At 43.1% G+C, this 15,812-nt stretch overlaps 1 protein-coding gene and 1 non-coding gene across 2 annotated transcripts in view; one reads left to right on the top strand and one right to left on the bottom strand.

The window, feature by feature from the left end:
- Positions 1–15,812, bottom strand: part of LOC126183857 (microtubule-associated protein 1A-like) — a 610,220-nt gene that overhangs the window by 552,526 nt on the left and 41,882 nt on the right. The window lies entirely within an intron of this gene.
- Positions 3,462–3,535, top strand: Trnat-cgu (transfer RNA threonine (anticodon CGU)). Its single transcript has one exon. It is a non-coding gene; the product is annotated as a tRNA-Thr (tRNA).

Genomic DNA, 15,812 nt, shown 5'->3' with positions numbered 1-15,812 from the left:
TGCGATCTAGAGCGGTACGAACGGCTCTATTTTTTAAACACTAGACCAGGTGCTGTGAATTATCCTTCCCAATCAAATTAGTGCGAGCATCACGGTCCAACGGGAGCAACATCGTCCTGACAAGTAACCAGCAGTGTGCTCGTACTGTCAGTTTGGTCACTAATAACTCGATTTTGTAATTTCTAAAATAAAACCAGAAAACCTCTCAACGTGTGTATTTGTTCTGGGTGCTTGACTTTATTTGTCAGTGAGTGTACTTGTGCGCCTCGCCAGAAGATAATTAGTGACGCTATTATGGTCCATTGTTTACGTCTGACCGACATCCAGTCGAGTGGAAAATTAACGAACAGTGCGTTATGAGGAGCGGAGCATCTGTTTCAAAATATAATTGGAAGGGAAACGTCATCAATGAAATGTGCTTGAACAGAAAGACGAAAATACCACCAGCATTATCGGCAGCGACAGCACTGCAGTATAGGGGCTTCCATTACAATTTTGCGCGCTTTATGTTCTATAGCTACTCACAACCATGTCGGTCCTGCATGTTTTTAATTACATATACTCATTACTCATTATGTTGCATTTTCAGTCTATTCTCTTTGAATATATAACGGTTATATGAATACTGTATACACGGAGTTGCACAACTCACAAATTACAGGAAAAATAAATGAAGCAACGACATCGCTACCCTGGAAACATGTGATGTCGCAATAAAATCTCAAGTTACTACTAGTGAAATGTTTACAAGTAAAAGAAGTAAGTGTTCCCAGAAGACAATGTCATTCACGAAACTATGGCCTTCTAAAAACTGTCAGGAATTGATATTTGCGTGCCGGCCGGAGTGGCCGAGCGGTTCTGGGCGCTTCAGTCTGGAACCACGCGACCGCTACGGTCGCAGGTTCGAATCCTGCCTCGGGCATGGATGTGTGTGATGTCCTTAGGTTCGTTAGGGTTAATGGAGTTCTAAGTTCTAGGGGACTGATAACCTCAGAAGTTAAGTCCCATAGTGCTCAGAGCAATTTTTTGATATTTGCGAATGTGTACAGCTACCGTTCACAATGAAAGAAAAAAAAACAGTTGTCGTTAGAGCATGTAAGAGCGATAAAATTGTTATAATTTGTAACAGATGTCATACTTAGACAAAATAGTTGTTATGTCAACAGTTCAAAAAATGTTCAGATGTGTGTGAATTGCTAACGGGCCAAACTGCTGAGGTCATCGGTCCCTAGACTTACACACTACTTAAACTAACTTACGCTAAGAACGACACACACACACACACACACACACACACACACACACACACACACACATGCCCGAGGGAGGACTCGAACCTCCGGCGGGAGAAGCCGCGCATCCCGTGACATGGCGCCTCAAACCGCGCGGCCACTCCGCGCGGCTATATGTCAACACTTAATCCACGGAATAAACATTACTATATTCGCGAGCTGTTTGTCATAAAAACTAACGATGAATCGTTAATAAAAGTAAAATACCTCTGGCGAAAGAGCTTTTTCATTTTCATTACGCTCAAAGAGAGAAGAAACGAAAATAATTATTGTCACAATAGCAGCTTCAGAACATAGGCATCCATACAAAATATTAATTTAGGTTACTTTCATAAATTTGGCACCATTGATGGTAAAGTATTTTTTATTTGCTTCTAGCATACAAACATTTTAGCAATCACAAATGTTGAAGTAATTAATGCCGATGCGCAGCAAAGAATTAGCTGTACACTCGTCAGGACAGCGTTGGCCAATTTTGTGAGGTGTCCTCGTTTAAGGTTTTCGGTGACCCACTGCTAACCCCACCCCTCATGATGGATCCTCATCTTCCATTGGCTCCTTTCCCCCCTCCCCCTTCACTTTTCCTCTCCTTCCCCCCCTTTTTTCCCGTCATCTGACCAGTTTTCCCCCACCTGCTCTCGGGTGTGGTATGTCGTATTTGTGCAAACTTTTTAGTGCAGTGTTTAAGTGAGTGTTCAGTGGTGTGTGTCTTTCCACGGTGTTGCGAACAGAAATCATGCTGTCGCTGGGTGTGCATGTTATATCTCTTGCAAACAGAACCCACTGTCACCGTGCTTTTTTTAATTGTCTGTCTATTATTTTTCTGCTTCCTGTGTATTTTATTAGCATCATCAACCCTGTGTTTTATGTTTTAAGCTCCAGAATTTTCTGCCATTTTACCTTTAAGTCACCGATTTTATTGTCAACTGTTATTATTTTTTATTATCTTCATCTTTTTAAACCAAATTCTGTAGGCTGAAGAGCGGCGTAATAAGCTGCTGCCAACCCGCCCCCCTTTAGGGGGAATCGAAACTCAATAAAGGGAAAAACCACTGCTAACAGGCAATAGCTGCAAGTAAGGTTGGTTGGTTGGTTGACTTGGGAGAGAGGACCAAACAGCGTCATTGGTCTCATCGGATTAGGGAAGGACGAGGAACGAAGTCAGCCGTACCATTTCAAAGGAATCTTGCCGGCATTTGCCTGTAGCGATTTACGGGAAACACGGAGAACCTAAATTAGGATAACCGGAAGCGTCGCCCTCCCGAAGGCGAGTCCAGTGTGCTAACCTCTGCGCCACCTCGGGCGGTGCAAGTAAGGGAATATAAAAGCATCTCCATTAGTACCATGGCCGGTTTCAGTAGTCATAGAGTGCAGTCCTAGGCATTGGGCAGGTATATGCCATAGGACAATATGTCGACTACACACTTATGATTCCCATGTCTCGGGTACACTGCACTACAAAACCATCCACCGTCTGCCAGACAATTTCCTGTACAGCTTATGGCTGCAGTTTCCCTAGGACCTTAGTGCAGAAGCCTAAGAGCAGTTGGTCTTTACGTGCGTCCTGCTCACAGCTCTGTACAAACTGGTGGAGTCGGGGATATTGAGATTGTACTCGTACGCTGAACAAACTGAAGCAAGAACGTGTTTTTAACGGATGAATGCATCAGTTTTCATAATGAATCACACAGTGCGTTCTTCTCGAGGGAAAGTTTTGTCCGTACATTTGCAGGAACATAGCGAAAAACAGAAAAGCTTTTTCTTGGTGGTAGGGTTCATTTATAGGGATACGTCTTTGTGGACGGAAGTTTAGAGTTCCACTACTTCGTTCGTTGTCAGTGGAATGCTGTTCAGGCCTAAAGGTGAAGAGATTAGGTAGTGTAAACACATATTTACTAAGATAGTATCTGTTCTTTCGGACATGTCCGAAAGAACAGATACCATCTTAGTAAATATATAATTAAGGCTTACCGGCCACTTGACCATCTTCTTCTTCTGTGCGAATGCACAAACAGTGTCCGAACTCTTACGGGAATCGGCAACGCGCCGCGAGTAATGAGTATAATGGGTGGGGGCACTACGAATGTAGTGCGGGACAATACGATGAGAATGTGGGTTTCGCGGGAGGCGTGCCAGAAATAAATCCCTGTAGTCTTGCTATCCTCTGTGTCCTCGGTGGCTCAGATGGATAGAGCGTCTGCCACGTAAGCAGGAGATCCCGGGATCGAGTCCCGGTCGGGGCACACATTTTCATCTGTCCCCGTTGAAGTATGTCAACGCCTGTAAGCAGCTAACGGTGTTCATTTCATTGTAATTTCAGTGTAAACACATATTGTGTGTGACTCTGCGGATCCGTCGGTATGCGCCAGACTACAAATCTAAAGGACCAGGTTTCGATACCCAGCCGCCCCAAGCATTTATCACCTCTAGGTATGACGTATCGATCTGAAAAGTGTCAAGTCACAGCGTGGTTCGGAGTTCATGTGAAGCTATGGTTTCCCTACAACTAGCTGGGTAAGACATTTCAAGTAAGGAAATAAAAAACTATCTCCAATAGTACTATGCCCAGTAAAGCACTGTGATGTTGGATCCAACCTTCGGATCGACAGATTTAGCTTAGACACACGTGCAACTTCTCAAAGGTTCGGCTGGACCAGATAATAGCTGCACGCGTCGAGTTACGCTGGTTAACGAATTACTCGCGTCTAAGAGAGGCCAGAGAAATCTTGGTTTTTAATTCCTGTAGAGCATGTCTGGGGACCTGCCACGGTCCCCCTTCACACCTATTTCTCTGGACTGGGATCGATTGCTGATGGAGCTCGTTTAACCAACCCAAAGAGAGCAGGGCAACTCACACACAATCAGGTGTGGCAACTAGCGGTATTAGCTGTTTTTTTTTATAGGGGAAGACATCTTAAGATGTCGTTTTTTATATGTATCTTCTGCTTACGAGCTTTTATTGTTTCATACTTCGGACACTACTTCATTGTAAGCTTTATCTTGCAGTACAACACGCAAGACAACGCAAATAAGAAAGAATTCGACAGTAAACGATTGAAGAATTAGTGATGAACATGTGCAGCTAGTCGCATCGTTTAAATATTTATGAGTTCGTTAACTCTAAGAAGCGTTATGAAATGGGACCAATACGTAAAGCCAGTATTACGAAAGGCGAATGGAGGACTTAGATTTGTTGGAAGGGTACTGGGAACTGCAGTGCTTCCATATAGCAAATCGCCTACATAACAGTAGTGCAGTCAGTTCTGGAGTATTGCTCCAGAGTTTGGTAGACGTCACACGAATTCAGAGATGTGCTGCCAGTATCATAATAGAGTGGAACATACAATTCTGAAGTGTAACCGAGGTGCTCGTGGAACATAAATGGGACTTTTACTTTTTAAGAAAATCGCCGCTGCTTCGCGAAACTGTGTCGGGTGAGTTTAGATAACAAGTTTGAGAAAATCTATGCGACAATTCTACTGCCGCCAGCGTATATTTCGTGTATGAATGGTGGGAATAAGGTTAAATATTAGGCCGCGTACAGAAGTATCCTAACAGTCATTCTTCCTGCTCTCAGTACGAGAATGGAACTGGACAGAATGACGATAATATTGATTTAGTATCACTGCCAGATAATTATCCTACAACTTATCTTGAAAAATAATTCAGGGATAGGAAAACTACGTTCATAGCTTTTGCAGATTTGGAGAAAGCGTTTGACAATGTCGACTGGAATACCCTCTTTGAAATTATGAAGGTAGCAGGGGAAAAATACAGGGAGTGCATGGTTATATACACTACTGGTCATTAAAATTGCTACACCACGAAGATGACGTGCTACAGACGCGAAATTTAACCGACAGGAAGAAGATGCAGTGATATGCAAATGATTAGCTTTTCAGAGCATTCACACAAGGTTGGCGCCGGTGGCGACACCTACAACGTGCTGACATGAGGAAAATTTCCAACCGATTTCTCATACACAAACAGCAGTTGACCGGTGTTGCCTGGCTAAACGTTGTTGTGATGCCTCATGTAAGGAGAAAAAATGCGTACCATCACGTGTCCGACTTTGATAAAGGTCGGATTGTAGCCTATCGCGATTTCGGTTTATCGTATCGCGACATTGCTGCTCGTGTTGGTATCACTAGCAGTCGAGATGACTGCATGACTGTAACGGATCGTGCAGCCACGTCTCGATCCGTGAGTCAACAGATGGGGACGTTTGCAAGACAACAACCATCTGCACGAACAGTTCGACGACGTTTGCAGCAGCATGGACTATCAGCTCGGACACCACGACTGCGGTTACCCTTGACACTGCATCACAGACAGGAGCGCCTGCAATTGTGAACGACGAACCTGGGTGCACGAATGGCAAAACGTCATTTTTTCGGATGAATCCAGGTTGTTTTTACAGCATCATGATGGTCGCATCCGTGTTTGGCGACATCACGGTGACCGCACATTGGAAGCGTGCATTCGTCATCGCCAAACTGGCGAATCACCTGGCGTGATGATATAGGGTGCCATTGGTTACACGTCTCGGACACCTCTTGTTCGCATTGACGGCACTTTGAACAGTGAACGTTACATTTCAGATGTGTTACGACCCGTGGCCCTACCCTTCATTCGATCCCTGCGAAACCCTACATTTCAGAAGGATAATGCACGACCGCATGTTGTAGGTCCTGTACGGGCCTTTCTGGATACAGAAAATGTTCGACTGCTCCCCTGGCCAGCACATTCTCCAGATCTCTCACCAATTGAAAACGTCTGATCAATGGTGGCCGAACAACGTGCTCGTCACAATACGCCAGTCACTACTCTTGATGAACTGTGGTATCGTGTTGAAGCTGCATGGGCAGCTGTACCTGTACACACCATCCAAGCTCTGTTTGACTCAATGCCCAGGCGTATCAAGGCCGTCATTACGGCCAGAGGTGGTTGTTCTGGGTACTGATTTCTCAGGCTCTATGCACTCAAATTGCGTGAAAATGTAATCACATGTCAGTTCTAGTATAATATATTTGTCCAATGAATACCCGTTTATCATCTGCATTTCTTCTTGGTGTAGCAATTTTAATGGTCAGTAGTGTACAACGTTTGTAGAAACCAGACAGCAGTTATAAGAGTCAGTGGGTATGAAAGGATGGCTGAGAACGGAGTGGGACAAAGTTGTAGCGTATCACCAACGTTAGTCAATTTGTGCATTGAGCAAACAGTAAGGAAAACGAAAGGAAAGTTTGGAGAAAAAATTAAAGTTCAGGGAGAAGATATAAAAACTTTGCGGGTTGCCGATAACATTGTAATTCTGTCAGAGACAGCAAAGAACTTGGAAGAGTAGTTGAACAGGATGGACAGTCTCTTGAAAGCAGGATATAAGATGAAAAGCAACAGAAACAAAACAAGGGTAAGGGAATGTACTGAAATTAAATCAGGCGTTGCTGAGGGAATTAGATTAGAAAACGAGACAACAAAAATAGTAGATCAGTTTTGTTATTTGGCTGGCAAAATAACTGATGGTGACTGAAGTAGAGGGGATATAAAACGTAGACTGGCAATGGTAAGAAAAGTATTTCTGAAGAGGAGAAATTTGTGACCATCTAATATAGGTCAAAGTAACAGGAAGTCTTTTCTGAACGTATTTTTCGGGAGTGTAGCTTCGCATGGAAGTGAAAGGTGGATGATAAACAGTTCACACAAGGTGAGAATAAAAGCTTTTGAAATGTGTCACTACAGAGACCATGTAACCAATGGCCGGCCGATGTGGCCGTGCGGTTCTAGGCGCTTCAGTCTGGAACCGCGTGACCGCTACGGTCGCAGGTTCGAATCCTGCCTCGGGCATGGATGTGTGTGATGTCCTTAGGTTAGTTAGGTTTAAGTAGTTCTGAGTTCTAGGGGACTGATGACCTTAGAAGTTAAGTCCCATAGTGCTCAGAGCCATTTGAACCATTTTTGTAACCAATGAGGGAGCACTGAACATAATTGGTGAGAAAAGAAATTTGTTGCATAACTTAACTGAAAGAAGGGATCAATTGACAGAGCACATTCTCAGACATCAAAGGATCACCAATTTAGCAAATGGTTCAAATGGCTCTGAGCACTATGGGACTTAACTTCTGAGGTCATCAGTCCCCTAGAACTTACAACTACTTAAACCTAACTAACCTAAGGACATCACATATATCCATGCCCGAGGCAGGATTCGAACCTGCGACCGTAGCGGTCGCGCGGTCCAGACTGTAGCGCCAAGAACCGCTCGGCCACCCCGACCGGCACCAATTTAGCACTGGAGGAAAGTGTGAGAGGTAAAAATTGTAGAGGGAGACCAAGAGATGAATACAGTAATCAGGTTCAAAAGAACGTAGGTTGCAGTATTTATTCGGGGCTGAACGGGCTAGCACAGGATAGAGCAAAATGGAGAGCTACATCAACCGAATCTTCGGACTGAAGACCACAACAACAATAACAACAACACTGCCAGCGGACAACGACATGGACGCAGATGAGCTGGCGTGGGTCTCACGGCAGAGTAGTGCTGGAAACTGTCGCTGATGGGGCGCGGGGAGCGTTGTAGGGGCAGAACCGTGATCCAGGTATTTATTTGATGGTGGTGACAGGCCGGGCCCGTCAGTTTTACGCTGACATTGACTACCTTGGACCTAGTTCTCGCATCGCGCCATGCTCTTGGTTCCAGCTATCAGTCACTCGTAGTAGTCAAGTTTTGCGCTTTTTTCTGCGCTGTCTCTACGCGGTGTTCGCATTCTCAGCTCACTCGTAGATTAACCCACACGTTGAGTTTGTTTTCCTCGTCCGTGGTCCAGCTCCTTGACTTCCGTAGTCGAGCCACCGCCGGCTGGAGTAGTTACATTCTACATTTACATTTACATCTACATAGATACTCCGCAACCCACCTTTCTTTCCTATTCCACTCTCAAATAGAGCGAGAGAAAAACGACTGTCCATATGCCTCCGTATGAGCCTTAATATTTCGTATCTTATCTTCGTGGTCCTTACGCGCAATGTATGTTGTCGGCAGTAGAATTGTTCGGCAATCAGCTTCCAATTCCGGTTCTCTAAATGTTCTCAATAGTGTTTGTCGAAAAGAACGTCGCCTTCCTTCCAGGGATTCCCATTTGATTTCCCGAAGAATCTCCGTAACACTTAAGTATTGTTCGAAACAACCGGTAACAAATCTAGCAGCCCGCCTCTGAATTGCTTCAGTGTCTTATTTCGATCCGACCTGGTACGGATCCCAAACACTCGAACAGTACTCAAGAATAGCTCGCACCAGTGTCCTATATGCGATCTCCTTTACAGGTGAACCATTCTTTCCTAAAATTCTCCCAATAAACCGAAGTTGACCATTCGCCTTCCCCACCACAGTTCTCACATCCTCGTTCGACCTCATATCGCTTTGCAACGTTATGCCCGATATTTAAACAACTTGAATTTGCCAAGCACGATACTAGTAATACTGTATCCGAACATTACAGGCTTCACAAATTGAGCAAGTAAATAACCTGTTGGCCCGCCTCTGGCCATTACGTAATCAGTTACTCGGCTTAACGTTATTTGATAGAGTTGTTGGATGGCCTCCTGAGAAATACCGTGGCAAAGTCTTTCCAATTGGCGCGTTAGATCGTCAAGATCATGAGATGGTTGGCGGGCCGTGCCCATAATGCTCCAAACGTTAAACGTTTTCCATTGGGGAGAAATCTGGCGACCTTGCTGGCCAAGATATGGTTTGGCAAGCACGAAGGAAGCAGAAGAAATTCCGCCATGTGCGGGCGGAAATTATCTTGCTGAAATGTAATCCCAGGATGACTTGCCACGAAGGGCAACGACACTGGGAGTGGAATATCGTCGACGTACCAGTGTGCTGTAACGGTGCCGTGGATGATAACCACAGGGAGCCTGCTATGAAAAGCTGGTCGCTGAGGCCGAGCGGTTCTAGGCGCTTCAGTCCTGAACTGTGCTGCTGCTACGGTCGCAGGTTCGAATTCTGCCTCGGGCATGGATGCGTGTGATGTCCTTAGGTTAGTCAGATTTAAGTAGTTCTAAGAGTAGGGGACTGATGACCTCAGATGTTAAGTCCCATAGTGCTTAGAGCCATTTGAACCATTTTTGCTATGAGAAGAAATGTCCCACCTCTCTCCAGGGCGTCTCCAGATACGTCTTTGGCCTGGAATCTCATTGAGTGGAGTGGAATTGTCTTCACTGGTGAGTCCCGCTTCGACCTGAAACCAGCGAAGACGTGTCTGGAGACGTCCTGGACAGCGGTGGGATACCAGCCTAACTGTCGCCCGCCATACGGTCCGACAGGAAGTGATGGTCTGGGGTGCCATTTCTTTACATGGCATTACCCCTGTGATTGTTGCCCTTTCATTGCAAGCCATCCTGGGCTTAAATTTCAGCAAGATAATGCCCGCCTGCACACGACAATAATTTTGACTGCTTGTCTTCGTGTTTTCCAGACCATACATGGCCCGCAAGGTCGCCGGATCTCACCCCACCCAACTGAGGTCGTTTTAAGCATTATGGGCAGCCTCCCCCCCCCCACCATCTTTGGATTTCCCCAACTGAGATCGTTTGAAGCATTATGGGCAGCGCCCCCCCCCCCCCCCCCCACCATCTCTGGATTTCGACGATCTAACGCGTCAATAGGACAGAAATTTGCACGATATCCCTTAGGAGCACACCCAACAACTCTGTCAATCAATGACAAGGCGAATAACTGCTTGCTTAGGGGCCCGACGTGGACCAACGCCTTATTGACTTGCTCAATTTGTGAAGCTCTTACTCTTGAATATATCATCCATTTTTTTCTAAAAATTGGAATTATCTGTTTGTCTGTACGTGTACCTTACATCTACCGATTTCTGCATCATTCGGAAAATTTCTTCGTGGTGCATCTTTTTCTTTTTTCTCTTAGAGTGTTTATTGATGTGCTATATGTATGCCTTCATCGGTATCTGACGACCGTTAATCAAAGCACTGTAAAATCTTTTCGGACCAATAATAATTTATTTTTGTTTGTTTGAGAACTTCACCGCCGTTAAGTTGTAACAAAACGTGGTAGTGGTATCTCTCTGCACGTGGAGAGAGAGTCTATGATAAGATGGAGTATGTACTAGTTTCTAGGCCTGTCTGTTCGACTCTTTCCTCCTACCATCCCTTCAATTGCTGCTTCCAAGAACAACTCATGTTTTAATTCGTTTTCAACTACTCTACCTCTTCGTTTCATTATATTCTTCAGTAGACAATTTTTCTCATTGACTTGTTGGACTTCTCGGTTTCTTACTTATCAGTACATCTAATATTTAACAGTCTGCATTACCAAGAGCTTTCAACGCTCTAGTAGTTTCTTTTCTGTCTTCATCATTGTCCATATTTAGCTCATATACAGAACTGTGTTTCAAATACAGGTTTTCCCTGAGTCTTTCTCTAATCGTAAAGTTTTTAGCTTTGATATTAGTAGCGGTTAATTTTTATAGATAGCCTTATACCTTGTGCAATGCTACTTTTTTCTTGCATCTTCTCTCTGAAAGAGATATTAACTGGGTATACCCCTAGGATAACCAGTAGCGAATAGAGATTTTAGGCACCGAATGCTCCAGTTGTCCCTAGGAGCACATCCCTTTGTGTACGCCCCTGGAGTGATATATTATTATTTGTAGGTGGAGCTGCAGCCCTCACGTTAAGAAAACTTCACACGAACTAGTGTGAAGAATGTGGAGGGTCATACAGGGGAAGGGCGAGGTTGTGCGCTGCGGCTGCGGCTGTCGACTGTCGGCTGGTATCGATCTATGGCGGCGCGCCGGCCCTTGCCAACACAGCTCACGGCCGCACGCACACTAACTCAATTATCCCTTTTCGCTCCCCAGACTCGTTATTGAACCCCTTCTGTTGTCACTATCAGCGGCTGCGGGTTCTGAGCTTATATTCTGTTTACCACAGCTGCCCAACGCGAACGAGACCAATATGTTCACTGGCTCGGAAAGTTTAGTATGTCAGCGCAACGAGCAATTTTTCATTTTCCCCCTTTACCCTAACGGAAGAACTCGTTTCCAAAGAGTATTAAATCAAACAATTCGAATTTTGTGTCCTTTTTATATTACTGGATGCACTATACCTCCTCACATCTAGTCAACGATATGTTATCAAGCTAATCTGATATTTATCGTGATGTAGACGGTTTTAAAATTGGTGACTCTTCCCGATTGTATGGCTGTGGTCAACTTTCCCGTTCCTAATGTTTAATATAGATTATCTCCGCCGATCACATATAATCTTCGACCACGCCCTTTTTCCACAGTATTTATGTCACTCTCCGACGTCCGACCTCTCCGTCGGCGAACTCAGCGGAGGTCTAGAAGAAATGTTGGGAAGAGAAAAGTTTCGTGGAATATTCACCAACAGCTAAGAATTCTGTCGTGAAAGCCTCCACTGTATGGTTTAAAAATTGTTTTCATATTGAATATAGAGAGAGAATAATCGAGATATAACACTCAGCCTTTATTCACCACGTTTGATGAAATCTCGAAGCAGACAGTTCAGATGTTCAGGTGAGATTATTGAATCATCGGTGTTAAATATGGAAGTAAACAAAGATCGAATAGCATACAAAGAGCATGAAAACTCAGTTGGAATAAACACCAAAACTGACGAAATTACGATACAGTTTTTAAAATGAAATTGTTTTATGCATTAAAACTGTCATACTTGGTGACTGATTTCAAATTATAAATATCATACACCAAGAAAGAAAAGTTCGAAGAAGGAACGTAGGAACAAAAAGGCGAAATGGAATTTAGATGAAGAAGGAATCAAAGGAAATGTGTCAAGCTGCAGAAAAACTCACAGATACAATCAGGAAAGGTCGATTACAATATTATGGTCACTTACATAGAATGAATAACAACAATCTCATAAATAAAGTTAAGAACTTAGCTTTGTCGATGACAAACAGAAGAAACTGACTAACAGAAATCATTGAAGACGTTAAGGTAATTGGCAAGCATGAAGAAATCATTTAAGAAAGAACAAGACTCTGAACCATAATTAACAATCAAAAATTAACAGAGAATCCCTTTCGACAAGCTACAGGATGGACAGAAGAAACACAGCCAATGCATTAACGTGTATTGAGAGGCAAAGAAACTTTACACACACTCTTCAGTTGCACACAACGAAAAAAAGCATCTAACATCGTCGTTGTTTTTCACTTCCAGTATGTCTTAAATCCATGTTGTCACTCCATAGAAGCAAAGCAGTCTGCGACACATACCGTGTATCTCGGGCTACGTGCGGCAATCAACTGTTATTGTAAGAGTCAATGCATTTTTTATTCTTCTTATTTACATGATCGAAATAAATCTAACATTGAAGAAGAAGAAGAAGTAGTGTATCACTCGAATAGTTCCTCTAGCAAAATGACTATAACACCAACAATATGAGTAAAAACAAAGTACGTAAATAGACCACAAATAACTCGCAGCCTACACTAGCGATAAATGTCATTAGATTTCTTCCCCTTGTTATACTGGCAGCAAGCGTTTCCATACCATCGTTTTATTAGTGTCAAGTAAAATGGTTCAAACGTTTGTCATAACAATTAATATCACTTTTTCCGGTAAGAGGACATAATTATTTACCAGCTGATAATGTTTTTTACGTAGCAGATGCTTTTTTACGGAAAATAGAGCAACCTACGTTGCTATTTAGTTACCATAATGAATTCGAAAATTTAAGATACGCGTATGAAATTTTTAGGACTGATTTCTCTACACCTGCAAAGCAATTTCTAGAAATAAATTAAATCCAAAATGAACATTAAAACAACGCAAGTAAAACCCATTGAGATAACAGCTTGAAAAGCGGGTCTGAAAGCCACCTACCCGGATATTATCAGGTGTTTTCACTCCCTGTTAAAGAGGTAGACGAGGTAGTCATTACTTGAACCAAGTAAAGAAAAAAAAATGGCTCTGAGCACTATGGGACTTAACATCTGTGTTTATCAGTTCCCTAGAACTTAGAACTACTTAAACCTAACTAACCTAAGGACATCACACACATCCATGCCCGAGGCAGGATTCGAACCTGCGACCGTAGCGGTCACGCGGTTCCAGACTGAAGCGCCTAGAACCACACGGTCACACCGGCCGGCTGAACCAAGTAAAGAAGCCTAACTGACTACTGAAGGGAAGTTGATATTACATTGCTTTTCAGTTAGATAGGAACCTAGGAGCACCAGTCTGCAACGTCCTTTTGGCGTAAGTTCTGCTTTGAGATCTTGCCTTTTGTAACATTGGTATTTGTTTTCGGAATTTATTAAATTCATTTGAGCTAAATCATACCTAAACAGTTTGTTGTTCCAAAAAGTATGTTCTATGGAAATTGTTTCAGAAAGAAAAAATTAAATCGCGTAAATGACCACATTTTACCACACTTTCTGTCACTGTGTAAATATAGTAAAACACTGCTGTGTTTTGTCTCCATTACTGTACAATTTCGGCTGTAAAGTCTTTTCAGATGTTTTTGTGTACAACCCACTAGAATATCCAAGATCCTATCAAATCGTGCATTTAATTGTGTAAACGGAGTTTGGCCCATTATCAAATTGGGCAATCAAGAGTATGACAAGTGTATTTTGAGCAACAGTAATTCGGCGTGCCACTTAGACCTATATGGACTTCTGTACAGTGACCTAATCAGATATATGCAAGAGCACATGATACCCAAATGTGGGAAAAATGTAAATATTTTTGAGATGTCTATGGAACTAGAGAGCTCTTACTGTGTATGAATTGACGACAAAGTGTACAGTAATCTTCACATTCATTGCATGTGGTCTAGGGATACCGAGAAATATTTCAAAGAGCTTATTTGTTTCTGTTACTTACAAGGGAATGGTCAGACTTGTCATGTCGAAACCTGTGTTGCTTTTTTTACCACTGTGAGTTAACATTGCAAGAAATCTGTATTCAGAATTTTAAATGCTGACATGACCTGGAAGTCTGTAAACAATTTTATGAAGTAAGACATTATGGTTTCCACGCTTGTAACTGCCTCTTGTACAACCCCGACCTCTCTCGCTACGTTGTACCAACGCCATCTAGGGACAAGGTGGCGTTAGCTACGCGCCGCTCTCTTGCCACAGCGGTGAGAGAGCTGATTCCCCCAGTGAAAGCGATCGTATGATAATTAAACATTCGTTGACAAATATGGCTACGACATTCCTTCCAAATAGCTATGAAATAGACACAAATAAATAAATGGTTTAGAACACGTCCAAATTTTATTTCTTGTAATTACCACAAAAATGCGAAACATTGATACAATGTTCAAAACATAGGTTTTTTGTGCACCAAGAACATACAAGGAAAGACGACATATGACAGCCCTGCGAATCACAGACGTTGTTAGATGTCCGTAGACAAAACTGGGCTGGTGTTAGGAATGAATCAGGCCTAATATCAGCATATTTCGAGGAGTGCCACGCATATTTAATCAAATTCTGAAATCGTGGGGAGGAAAATTGATAATGTACTACTGATTGCAGCTTGAGAATATTGTCACGGTGATAGGCAGGAAATTGCAGTGATCAGCACACAATAATTTTCTCTGTTAGTTTTCTGTAAAATGCCTTCCACTGGCCGGAAAAATTCTCTGTCTAAAGGTTGAATTACGTTGGTCGTGCCGGGTGCAATCTGAAGCATCTCTACTTCTTTGTCAGGGTGGGCTCGAAATACAGCTTTTAATGAATCAGACCTTTTATGACCTGACCACGAATCTAGAAGGAGAAGAGATTTGTTCCCGCAGAACGGAAGGGCCGGCCGAATTGGTCGTGCGGTTCTAGGCGCTTCAGTCTGGAACCGCGCAACCGCTACGATCGCAGGTTCGAATCCTGCCTCGGGCATGGATGTGTGTGATGCCCTTAGGTTAGTTAGGTTTAAGTAGTTCTAAGTTCTAGGGGACTGATGACCTCAGAAGCTAAGTCCCATAGTGCTCAGAGCCATTTGAACCATTTTTTAGAACGGAAGAAAAGCATGACGCATGAAAAGTGTAACGTTTTCGTTTCCCATTTTTCCAGACTTCGATGCGTCTACTACAAGACTGTTCGCGTAGAACATTGTTCTTTTGACACGTAGTCCAAAACGTCCAGTTGGTTCTTGAAGACACACATATATTTTAGGCAGCAATGAACCATCCAGACTAATTATGGGCATTATAGTGTATGAATGGGTGAGTGCAGTCGTGGGCTGTGCAATCGCCTCAATATGTTTTTCTCCTTTGAATGGCAGTGTTCTCTTCACACGCATTTCTTTTTGAAAACCTGACTGATCTGCATTGTACACGTATGACTCACTAAAACTAGCGATCTTATTTTTTGTATTCGTAAGAAAAGCTTCTATCATTTCGATTTGTGTCACTTCATTTTCTGACTTGTTTCTCGATACAAATTTTGTTATTTTTCTTGCCACAATTTTATGTGATCTTTTGAAGCGACTAATC

This window comes from Schistocerca cancellata, chromosome 4 (assembly GCF_023864275.1).
Source record: "Schistocerca cancellata isolate TAMUIC-IGC-003103 chromosome 4, iqSchCanc2.1, whole genome shotgun sequence".
Taxonomy (NCBI): domain Eukaryota; kingdom Metazoa; phylum Arthropoda; class Insecta; order Orthoptera; family Acrididae; genus Schistocerca; species Schistocerca cancellata.
This window is presented reverse-complemented; position numbering and strand designations above follow the sequence as displayed.